Source organism: Bactrocera oleae, chromosome 5 (genome assembly GCF_042242935.1).
Source record: "Bactrocera oleae isolate idBacOlea1 chromosome 5, idBacOlea1, whole genome shotgun sequence".
Taxonomy (NCBI): domain Eukaryota; kingdom Metazoa; phylum Arthropoda; class Insecta; order Diptera; family Tephritidae; genus Bactrocera; species Bactrocera oleae.
The window spans coordinates 14,391,053-14,404,187 of NC_091539.1; the positions used below are offsets into that span (position 1 = coordinate 14,391,053).

Here is a 13,135-nt window from a genome sequence, read left to right on the forward strand (position 1 = left end):
TCATATGTACATCGTATGCCTAGTTTAAATTTACATATCTACATATTTGTATTTCAAGCCCAACAAATAATATTTTAGCAGCTCAATATTGATGAAATGCTTGAAACAACATTTTTTTAAAGTTTTTCAGAGCAAATAGCGCAACTTTTACAGTTTACTTTCAAAGCGTTGATAACTTTTTTGCTTCTAATAAAGGCTATGAGGTTACGACATGCAACGTCATGAAAGGAAAAATAAAAAGTGGCAACGTACTGCAGCTGTCAAATTGGTTTGTAAATTGTTAATAAAAACGCAAACACTTTTGCAAATCCGTGCATTAAATTATATTTACTACTTTAGGATGAAAAAAAATTGGTAAAACGAGAAAATTGTATCGAAAAAATATTTGCTTCATATTTTAATAGAAACTTTTATCTCATTATCTATTGTCGACATACTTGCCAGTTAAACGCATGATAAAACGATGTGATCTGATAACGATAACAATCAGCAATAAATTTTTTTATTGCAATATGGTTAAAAAATTTTCTAATTAGGATTAAAAATTAATAATTTTGGATTAAAACTTGATTCCTTAATTCCAGTTTTGGGATTAAAAATTAGAAAATGAAATTTTTGGGATCGGACCACTATAGCATATAGCTGCGATACTAACTGACCTATCAAAATCAAGATAAAGATATTTTTATACCCCTTTATCCTATAAGAAATGCAACTCTGAGGGGTGTTATAGCTTCAATGCAGCCGAAGTTAGCGTTCATTTTTTGAACAAGTCAACAACAACAAGTTTTCACAGAAAACAAACTCAGGTAGCCGGAAATAATGACATTAAAATATATACTTTTTATAAACATCAATAATTGGTATTTTCACATCAATACATACAACTGAAAATATGAATAATAGTTCTGCTACTTTGGCATTAGTTTTTAATAAACATTTTTTTTTTGCGTTCTTATTTAGATATTTTTATATACAGTGAACCAAAAAAACCATCTTGTACAGAGCGATGGTTTGACTTTAAAGTGACTTCTCTCCAAGTTGTTCAAACCTGTGAGTTGCATCCAAAAGTGAGAAAAAGACCGTTTAATTAATTTTCATAATGTAATTGAAATTTATTTTAAAAAGTCCAGTTGTCACGAAAAAATTTGAAAAATCCAAAATAACTCCATTATCGAAAACCAAAAACAAAACTTGTACAGTCTGCACAAATTGAGATTTTAACACTCTTTAAGGAAAATTAAACTTTGTATGTGCACATTTGCTCTCAATCATGGTTTACAGTCTTTTATTCATATAATACATCCAATTTTAGGGAGGCTTGACCCCATTTTTGCTATTAACTTTACGTTTTCCATATAGGCTTAACGCTGTTCAATGGGATTGAGGTCTGAACTATGGAGAGACTTTTTTCACGTTGTACAGTAACCACTCCTGAACCACTACATCGGAATGATTTGGGCCGTTATCCTGAATAAGGCAGTATCCACTATTTAAATTGAGTTTAGCTGACGGAGTTAAATTATTTTTTAATATTGCCTAGCAGTCTTTTCTTTACATACTAATTCGCCATTTGCTTCCACTGCACCATTTTGGCTTCCATTGCACCAGACACCACACAATGCAGTCTCCTCCATGCTGAGAGTTTTATTTATATTATTATATTTTGATCTTTCAGCGCTTAGCCCTCCTTACGCCATACAAATCTACGATCTTTAGATCCAAATAAATTAACTTTGAACTCATCGGTAAAAATTACAGAATCACAATTATTGGTTTCACGGTGAAATATAGTAAACGTTTCGCAATATTTCTCTTGTTGTTTTTGTTGTTGTAGCGGAAGAATTCTGTCGAGTGATAGTCCTTGGCTGGATAAAATCCAGGTCCGTTCCGGTAATGTCGGCCTTGTTGTGGGATGGGCAATATTTCTCTTCCATAGTTGTGACTTGTTTCGTCGTGTATATGCCCTAGAATCGGGTGGAAGCAAGAAGCTTCGAACAGTTTGAGGGTGGAGTTTTGCCGTGCCAGCATTCCCCAACTCCATGGCGTTAGTGAAAGCGGATATTTTGAGGTGTTCCTTGATACTCCGATTAACTTTACTTTCAGCCTGGAGTGCGAAACTTTTTTTTAGCCTTCCACTAAGTCTTCCAACTCCACCAGTCTTTTTGAATTTAGAAATAATGTACTGAACAATAGTATGTGCTTTTTTTTAGTATTACCTATTTCGCGAGTCCTTTTGTTCTCTTGCAAATATTTGATTACAAGAGGCAGTAAATCTTAAGATGTTTGTTTATTCACCATTTTTTCTTCAAAAACTGCAAAAAAAAAATCACTAACCAAATAAGACATTTTGATCATAAGCAAGTAATACTAGATAAAAATAACGGCAGCTAGTTAATAACTGCATTTAAATTGTTGTCAAATTAAGTGTATAAGCTTTTTTTAATGCTTAAACATGAGATTTTAATTTTTTGTAATCGTTAACAACAAAATTGATTTATTGTTAAAACTTTTATAAAAATACGAAAAGTACATTGGATTTTCAAATAAGATAGCTTAGGAGCAAAATCTCAGTCAAAATAATAGTAGTGCCAGGTTTAAGCTGATAAAACACAAATATAAAATATCAACTTGCTTAAACATTTCAGAATTGTGTTTTTTTGACCTACTCGTATTTCGTTATCGTTTTGAATCTGACATCCGATTTAAAATTTTTCTACAATAGGACTTGGTTTATCAGCGCGAACTTATCAAAAAGATAACTCAAAGAAATTGAAAATTTGGCGGGTTGTTCACTAACGATGATAAAATAATATGCTAGTAAAATATAAAATATTTTATAGACAGATGCATCTAAAACTTTGCTGCAATCCTGCCAATGCGTACGAAGACCAATTCCGGGTACAACCCAAAATACACGACAACAGTAAAACATGGAATACATTATTATAATTTGGTCATGTTTCCCTTTTAAGTAGTCGGACTAATACACTGGATTAAAGAAACTATGGATCGTACTATGTATGTTCGAATTAAAAGGAATTTTTTAGTTGCTCTATACCCTCAATGAAATGCCACCACCTGGGGTCTTTCAACACGATTACCCAGAACAAGTTGGATTTCAGAAAATCGTCAGTTGCTAATGCTTATCTGATAAATAGCAATTATCTTTGGGAAGCTCCTGAGAGCCCATGGAAATCAATTCTTAATGAATGATGTTAAAATCGCATTAATCGTCGATGCAATGTGCCGCAGTTATAGCGAACAAAGAGCCCGATACTCAGTATTAATTTTGTCACTTATACTTAAGTACAATTTTGCCATTAAATTCTTTAACATCGATAATTATTTCAACAAACCGTACTCTGCTGAATTATACTACTATATTTTTGACCGCCTATATATACATATCCTTTCGAAAATAAATTTTAATAACATAATAACGAATCATTCTCCTTAGGGTTGTTTATGAATTACTTGTAAATAAAATACAAAAAATTAAAAAAAAATGTTCTGGAATTTTAAACTATTTCAAGCTTGCGTATTTCGTCTTCTACTCTTTGTAAAAAAAAAGTATATTTATTTTATTTTAATTTCTACTCTTGCAATTTTGCCGAAAAAAAATTGATTTCTTAGGAGATTTTACCGTTGCTTTGAACAATAATCAATGTAAAATTTCGAAAAGATATCTCGTCAAATAAAAAAGTTTTCCATGCAAGGATATGATTTTGATCGTTCAGTTTGTATGGCAGCTATACGCAGTGGTCCGGTATTGGTTCCGACAAACGAGCAGCTTCCTGGGGAGGAATGGACGTACATATGTATGTATGCATGTATGTAGAATTTTATAACGATATCTTAAAAACTGTGGGAGGAGGAGAAAAACTAGTTCGCTTATATGTATACAGACAGACTAGGCTAAATCGACTCTGCTCATCATGTTGAGCATTTATACCTTTATGTATGTATGTACTTTATAGGGTTTCCAACGTTTCTTTCTGGGTGTTACAAACTTCGTGACAACTGGTACAAAAACGTAAAGAAGTTGCAGTAATCTTTAATTCTCTTCATTCTTGGTACTAATAAAGCTATATTTGTGTGGATAATTACGTAAAACATATATTTGTATAACATGCATATACAATAATTTTTAATAATAGACTATAAAATAATAATATATTTATTATACTGTAAAATAATAATATAGTAATAATAATATAAAATCATAAATAAAATATAATTTCATCATTAAAAGCGTCTTTCGCTCATAAATATGCCCTAGAAATAAGTACATACATATAGATTTGAGTAGCTATTTATGTAAGCAAGTGCTTGTGCACTTACCTGTGTTGCTGCTGCTGACTACTCGCCGTCGCCTGCATGTTGCATTCAATCGTTATATTCGTCGCTTTTGCCGTTTCTCTATCTGCTTGTGTTTCAACTTTTCATTCTCCTCTTTTATCGCTTTCGTAAAATGCAGCTGCGTTCTTCTCTAGAAAACAACAGTTGTGCACAATTAGGAATTTTTCATTGCACAACTACATGCACACATATACACATAAATCCATTCATACATCCGTTTATGGTTGTATGCAGGCCAGTCGTTTGAAGGTTAATTCACTGCATACGTACTTACTACAAATATTATGTAGGCGAAGGCTCCGTCTTCGACTATCGCTACGGTCACAACGCTGGCACCTCCAACTGCTTCTCTGTTATCCTTTGTAGTTCAGCAAGTTATCTTGTTACTTGTTGCCACTTCCCTTCTTTGGTGTCGATTCTACAATATGCTTGTTGCTTTCGCTAGCTAGTTGTTGTTGCTGTGATTATCGAGCACTTGTATTACGTGGTTGTAGTTTTGTTGTTGTTATGTTGACATATGTGACAGCGTTTACGTGCTCTTCTGTTCTCAGTCGATTGGCGCGATACTACTATGTCTCGTTTATCTGACGTACAAGCGAAGCGAACACTTCGTGGCTGCGTGGCCTCGCCATGTTCGTGTGCATTGGGTTCAACCCGAATGTACAGTTCGTTTATTTATTTCGTCTGCTACTTACTCTATATTATAATATATGTATTTTTTTATAATTATCGCTGAGTCGCTTTGTTGCGGTGCTTGCTGTGTTTTGTGAGGTGACGGTGGCTGGCTGGCTGGATGGTTGTTGGCAGGCGGCGCACAGGGTGAGAAGTTCAAGAGAAACCTTGAAAATGTTTATTCGCTTTGGCAGTTCATTGTTTTTTCCTACTGCTTACAAATAATTTCACTATTTTAATTTCGACTAGTTTCAATATGGCGTTTGTGTTCGCTTGCCTCCAATTATTGTATGTGTGTATATACATAAGTACATAAGTATGTATTGTTGGCGTTTAAAATATTGTGCTCATCCAATTAGGTATTACGAATACGCTTACGCATTCACAAATACTGCGCTTCTAAAAACTTCTTAAATAAATTTGCATAAACATTTCCACAAACAAAAGGTATCTATTTAAATGTCTAAATGTGTACGTAAAAATTATAAACAAAACTTAAATACTTACTTTATATATTTTTGAACGTTCGAGAAATAATTTCCAGTACAAAAGAAAGGTTCTCTCAACCAATTTAAAGGCTAAATTAAAGCTAGTTGAGCGGAGACAAATTGTTGATTTTTTGTACTGTTGCTTTAAATAAACAGCTTTTAGTGATGCACTAAATAGCAACGAGCTTATTTTTTGTAATAGCAATACGATACATCTACTATATGGGCTGTAAATTATTTGGCTTAATAATGAGAAGGGTTTTTTGTTTAATAATAATATCACTTTAGACTTCAACTTAACTTCCTGTAAAGAATAAAAAAAAAATGTAGAATATTCTGTTCCTTTAAGATTCTGAAAATATATATGTCATCTGAACCAACATTTGAGTGAAATCTGGAAAATGAGAAATATTCGCTATGGTCCAACATAGGCAAAATCAGTAGATGGGATACTAGCGTATGTTCTTCAATTTATCGGTCGTATCCAACGTTCATAGGTTACGAAGGTTAGGACAACAGTTGACGTCATAGAACCAAAACCGTCATATTTATATTGGGACGAATTTGAAAAAAATTGTTTAACGATGTTACTGTTTTTCTTTTATTTACTTGGTTTTGTTTAAATTAAAATACATACGTGATCTGAAGGCCGACTTTTTCCCTTATGATTCCAAATTAAATTACATATTTTCGACTTAAAAACATTAACTCTTACTACTTCATTGCAGGAAATAGTATTCTAGCAGAGTGATTACAATGCAAAGCATATGAATTGGGGCTCACGTCAAATTAATCCAAAAGGATGACAGCTGTATTACACTAGATATTGTGAATAACATTGACATAATATCTCCTGATAAGTCAACTTACTAGTCCAGTGATCGTAACAAATTGATCATACTCCTTTTCTTTTTTTCTCCCAAGCCTTTCCAGTAAATCGCTGCCGTTGAAGAGGAAATTTGATTTGCAAATCGTTTTCAGCTTAACTGCCCAAAAAAAGAATTTAAGCTGCCCGACACAGCTAACAAGTCGCTCTTCACTATTAAGACTTCAAGTTGAGAAATTAAAAGGATCATAAAAGAGATGAATCCAAAAAAGACACCAGGACATAATAAAATTACTGGAAAAATGCGAATAGAGCTGCCAAATATTGCTTTAGTAGTGCTCTCCTTTCTTTTTAATGCAATTTTCAATTTTGAATATTATCCGCATTCATGGAAAAAGTCGCAGATCATCGTGATGGATAAAATATAAGCTTCTTACTCTGCCTTTCCAAAATATTTGAAAAAGTATTACTATCAAAAATGTATCCTTACCTCCATGAAAATAATATACATATGTGACGCACCAATTCGGGTGGAAAACATAGCACTGAAGAGAAAATAAATAAAATAACTTACGCAATCAGAAAGGCATTGAAGCACAGAAAGTACTGTTCAGCAACATTCCTTGATATGGCCTAGGCATTCGATGTGGCACGAAGGTCTCTTATATAAAATTGAAACAATATTCCCTTTAGAATTGTATAAAACATTTAGGTCTCATTAAAAACAGGATATTTCCTGCTAAATTAATATCAGATGAAGGACTTATATACAGCAGATATAGTACTAGTATACTGTAATAAATGCCCCAACAGAGCGTCAAAAGTACTAGAGGAGCACTTAGTATGCCTTTATTAACTTATCTTGGCAATCACTTAGTTAGAAGGCTCTCATGGAGAAAACATATATCAAGCAAAATAGCTAGCATGAAAATAAGAGCAGCAAATTTTACTGGCTTTTAAACAAGAATCCTAACTTAGCCTTGACACAAAATTTTACTATACAAAGCAGTAATACAACCAATTTGAATGAATGGTATTCAACTGTGGGGTACGACATGTGCAACCAGTATTAACATAATAACAGGTTTATCATGGCACATTCGAAATTATTCACAAAGATCTTGGTTTCTCTATGCTAAAGAAAGAAGTAGAGGACAGCAGAATCAAATACGAACTTAATCTCCGGCAACATCCGGATATATTAGTTATTGCCTTGCTACAATTCTCCCGCTTGAAAGAGATTTGATAGAGGAGATTCTCCAGATTAAAATTATTAAGATATATTCACCCGAAACTTATATTTTTCGAGATTTCTTATTTTAAGTTGAAAATTTGACAAAATTTTATCTTGCAATTTCTCGATTTATAGTTAATTTTTCTTATATATTATGCATTTATTATTATTCACTAACACTTCTTTAAATTGTTTCTACATAATTATTTAATACAGTTATTTTAATATTTGCTTTAAATTGACAATTAATAAATGTTGTCATACCCAAACGAATGAAAATAATCAAAATAAATACAAAACTTAAATACAGGAAACAAATATCCTCTACAAAGTATTATAAAATAAATTGTCCATATTAATAGAAGCAAAAGTTTTAAGGCTTATAAGCATGTTTTATTGCATCTAACAATTTCACAAATGGATCTGACAAATGATACCGATTTGCAATATTTTTTTATACTCTAGCAACATGTTGCTACAGAATATAATAGTTTTGTTCAGCTAACGGTTGTTTGTATCACCTAAAACTAATCGAGTTACATTATACTATATATAAATGATCAGGATGAAAAGACTAGTTGAAATCAGGGGGACTGTCTGTCGGCCCGTCCGTTCGTCTGTGCAAACTGTAACTTAAGTAAAAATTGAGATATCTTTATGAAACTTAGTAAACATATTTCCTGTGCCGGAAGACGGTTGGTATGGCAGATAGGCGTAATCGGACAACTACCACGCCCACACAACGCCATTAATCAAAAACAAATAAATTGCCATAACTAAGCTCCACAATAAGATACAAGATGATTATTTGGTATACAGGATCACATTAGGGAGGTGCATCTGCAGTTTAATTTTTTTTAAAGTGGGCGTGGTCCCGCCCCCAAATAGGTTTAATGTGCATATCTCCTAAGCCGCTAAAGCTAGAAAAACAAAATTCACTGAGAACGAAAGTTTTTAGTACCTCTATCGACGATGTGAAGATGGGTGAAATCGGGTGATAGCCCCGCCCACTCCCCATATAACGGTACTGGTAAAAATTACTAAAAGCGCTATAAATCAAGCACTAAGCTCGCCAGAGACATTAAGTTTTATCTTTTATAACGATGGTATGAGATCACTTTATAGGAACCGCGTTCTAAATTAGACAGTGGGCGTGCCACCGCCCACTTTTAGGTGAAAACCCATATATATAAGCCTATAGTTGACTTTTTACTTCCCATATCCCTCATATACCTAATATAAAGATTTTTGAACTTCCGCGTGACTTTATAACGCGTATATCGGCCAATATGTGAGTTATCTCAATGAAAATGAGAGAGCGTGTAACTAATATCAGGATTTTCGAACATGACTTTAATCCATTTGATTGGTGACGGTAGGTGAAGTACCTTAATGAAACAGTGGGAGCATTTTATTAGTCTGTGGCATGTTAGTAGTATGTGGCATTGACAAGAATTGATAAAATCGGGTTAATACTAACCTTGTTGTTGTTCCATATCCTACTTATAATGCTTTTCGTTATTCTAACTAGTTTTATACCAAATATGTCGGTCAGAGAGTATTCATAGTTTTTTTCTCAAACGAGTATACCATTTGACTTTGCGAGAGTATAAAATGTTCGGTTACATTCGAACTTAGCCCTTCCTTACTTGTGTCCATATATATTCATAAATTAAATAAAAAATCGTAACTATTGTCGTTACTAAAAAAACGTTAATTAACGTGACACTGGGATTCTATACATTGCGTATGGGTTCCGTCCTCTACAACAAACGGATTATCTGGGTCGCTATGATTTTCGCATCGGTGCTCATACCCGTGACTGGACAGGCAGTCGTAGGCCTTCCTGCAATCAGAACATATCATGGTACCTTATGTCATGTGTCTCTGTATCAAGGGTATGAGCACCTCAGCAGACTTCAGCTGAAGGTCGTTTCCATCCCTAGGACCCAGTGTCCTTCCACTCTCTGCCCTAAAATGTGAAAATAAAAATAAATGTATATATTACTACCTTTCTTGTATTTACGTTTCCCGAATTTACTTTTGGTTCCAGTGGTATTTTGATGTTCTCAAACCATGTACTGTTTGACCTCAATATTGCAGTTCGTGTACGGCAGGCACCTTTCCGGCATTGTAAGAATGCCCCCACACCAGGGCTGATTGACGGGTCGTTAAATCTATTCAAAAGTCTTAAGTAATAGTATTTTTAACAATTTTAAATTTATAATAACATATCCGATGAATTTGCACTCATTTTTTCAAAAATAACCACGATATGAAGAAGCACGGAAAAATATGAAAAATTGCGGAATCACTTTTATGTAAAATATTAAACAATTTATTTTGAATTGGCAAATATGAAAATAATGACAACAAAAAAAAAGAAACGGTACCTTAGTCCATTCGCGTACAACTTCTATCTGCACTTCAAAAAAATAACCCTGGTCGATCCAACACTGAGGTGGTCGTTATTCCTTTCGCGTACTACTTATTTCTGTATAAACCTGGCTGATCCAAAACCGTGATTATAATCCTACTTTTTTTTAATTCATTTTGATTCGTTTGCAAAATATGTAGATATGGCAAAACTTATTTATTGTCAATTTGGAACCCTTTTGTAATTGTGTAAAAATTATTAACTGTATAAAATAAATATGTAGAAACAAGTGCATAATATATTTTTGGATTTGTTCACTCCATATACGGTAATTTTACTTGTTTACATTTCCGTTTAGATCCAAATGGGCTTCATCAGACATAAACAGGCAATTAACCAAGTTATTGTCTTGTTTGTCCATTTCAATAATTTTTTGGCAAAATTCCAGGCGAATGGGCAGATCCAGAGGGTTTAACCGGCTTTTCAATTGAACTTTGTACGGAAACAGGTTTGGGTCATCATGAATTATCTGTTGTAATGACTGTCTACTAACTCTAAGTTTTAAATCGAAACACTTGGATTTGCCTGAATTAACGATGCAACTGCCGCGATTATTTCTCGAACACGAACATAGGGATCTCGATGGTACGGTTTTCTTGCGATACTTCTACATTTGGCAAAAATGTTGACTAACCTCATAATGGTCCATCTACTCAGGGGAGTGCCTCCAAAATCCCCTTTGAATTCCCTTTAGCCGGAAATGGCGGACTACAAAGCATAGTACCGCTGCACTATCTAAACCCTCTTTCCGGTATTCCAAGCATTAATTTAAAAAAATACCTAAATAATAATAAGTTGCCAAATAAAAAAAAAGTAAGTTCATTACTCACATAGAAAAAAAGTTATTACGGTTTGTTTTTGTAGCACGATTCGTGAATGCATATACAAGTATAAGTACAAGTATATGCATTTTTATGAAAAATAAAAACATTATTTCAAATTGAAATATTTTTGAAATCTAAAGTAAGTTTTAAATGCAAAACTATTTCATAACATCTTTGACGCAAATTATCATTAATTTCTTACAAGTACAACACCAGTTTATAGCTTTTTACACATAAGATTTTAAGCTGTTTCGACGACAAAATAACACAAACAAATTTAGAAGACATTTCTTTAAGACCAATAACTCGAGGACGATTGGAATGACATAATAAAACTTTGACTGGTTAGTTAAGTATGGAAGTTTTGGCTTGTGACGTGGTCGGGCCAAAAACTTTGCCACCCATTTAATACTTGACTTACAGATTAATATTTGAGAGATAATAAAAAATAAATTTATCTCTGATTTTTTGAATCCCTCTCCGCTCCGAATCTGTAAAAGTCAAACCAAAAAATTTGAAATGGAATAAAATTGTATTCGGTGATAGGAAAACTGAAGTCAATGTGTCTCAATCGACGATACTCGATTATAAATTCAAAAGCTTGGTTCAATTTTCAGTTCTTCAAAGATTCATCATGACGATTAACAAGTCTATCTTTGAGAGTTTTTGGTTTTCATTAAGAAAACGGTAGCAATACCTATCTATTATAAACGCAATTAAACGTAGTTCAAAATGACTTTTGGAAGAGAACTATATTATAATCCGAATTATATAATCTGCAAACAGAACGTAATAGAATGAGAGAGAGTCAAATTTAGTTAACATTTTTTAAGTAATTGTTTAGATACTAGTATAACATTTCCCTTAAAAGGGGCTGGTACCAATTTAAATGTTGTTTAAACCACTTTTCCATTTATTGCGGACGGGCGGAGAGACAAACATTCGGAAATTATTTAGTTATGTAAAATTTTTTACTTTGATATATGGGGTTAGGTGTAGTCAGAGACATGAAAATATTACCATTTTAAATAGTGTTTTTTGCCACTAAATCATTTTATTTTATAAAATATTTTTTATTTATTCAATTTAGATATAGTATACAAAATATAATATCTAAAAAAGAGAACACTGGCTGCTCAGCTTTTCGAAATGGTATTGTTATTATCATTATGTTATATTATGGTCTTTGTCACGTGCGCAATTTATTTATTTTGATTTATGTACATATATTTTTTAATTAGATTTTCTTGCTTAGGTCTAGTTTCTTGAAAAATTGGTTTATTATTTTGATGTTAGTTTTTGTGATGTTTGTAAGTAAATCACTTGCAGCAACTTGCCCGAAGATTCTTTCTCGCGTCGATATTAATTTTTTGGGTCCCTGTCAAGAGGTGTTCGTGTGTGAATTTACTGTGGCCTATTCGTAGGCGAACCATTATTGTAGACTGCTGCCTTGGGGTTGTTCTTGGGTATGTTGCCCGTGTGCCCTTAGGATTTAATGTGACGTATCGATGGGGGTCTTGCTGCCACTCTATTTCCTTTTTTTCAGCTAAACTGTGAGCAATGTAATTTGACAAATCTTTTGGTTCAGTTGTGTGAAAATTTAGGTACGCTGCTTTGCCTGCGGAACGTGCGGCGGAGTCGGCGAATTCATTTCCGCTGATACCTATATGACTTGGTGTTCATATCAGTTTTGTTTTTTTGGTGTATCTGAGAAGAAAATTTCTGATGTTGTTTAATAAGGGGTTGTTGCTGTAAATGTTTTTCACCGCTTCGATGACGGACATGCTATCAGTGGCTTGCAAAATCCAATGCTTGTCGCAGGCTGTCGCTTCCGCTGTAAATATCGAACAACATGGTTCGAGTATGCCTCCGGCGATCAATGATCCGTCTTCATGTACTACAGCAAATGTTGTTGTAAACTCGGTTTTGGAGCCATCCGTGAATATCATATTCCAGTTTTGATTTTTATATGAAACCGATAAGTCGTGGAATAATTTTCGATGAATGACAGGGTTGACATCGTTTTTATTATTTTTGTGGAGTGTGATGTCGTAGCTCGATGACTCAAGCATCCACGGTGATTTTTGGGAGGTTTTTGCTTTTGTGCCGTGCTTACTGATTTGTAGCATTTCGCAATAACTGACACATCTGCGGATAGTTGATTTTTTTTTTATAATTGCGTTTATTGGTAAAGGCGTTAATAAATTCCGTATTTAAGATTTTATTTTGTATTTATAGTATATATCTATTTATTCTAAAATAAAAACATAGCATCATTAAATAAGATTTTGA

General features: G+C 33.3%; 2 long non-coding RNA genes across 4 annotated transcripts; one reads left to right on the forward strand and one right to left on the reverse strand.

The window, feature by feature from the left end:
• Positions 1–1,054: 1,054 nt before the first annotated feature.
• LOC118682446 (uncharacterized) lies at positions 1,055–5,201 on the reverse strand. 2 transcript variants are annotated; one of them, XR_004978273.2, is made up of 3 exons: positions 4,637–5,201; positions 4,345–4,492; positions 1,055–2,315 (listed from the first exon to the last, which is right to left on the reverse strand). It is a non-coding gene; the product is annotated as an uncharacterized lncRNA (long non-coding RNA). The 2 variants fall into 2 exon arrangements; XR_004978275.2 differs by lacking the exon at positions 1,055–2,315 and adding an exon at positions 4,108–4,278.
• Positions 5,046–10,859, forward strand: LOC138857474 (uncharacterized). 2 transcript variants are annotated; one of them, XR_011396577.1, is made up of 3 exons: positions 5,046–5,181; positions 10,318–10,467; positions 10,594–10,858. It is a non-coding gene; the product is annotated as an uncharacterized lncRNA (long non-coding RNA). The 2 variants fall into 2 exon arrangements; XR_011396578.1 differs by lacking the exon at positions 5,046–5,181 and adding an exon at positions 5,282–5,481 and having other exon boundaries at positions 10,594–10,859.
• The last annotated feature ends 2,276 nt before the right edge of the window (positions 10,860–13,135 follow it).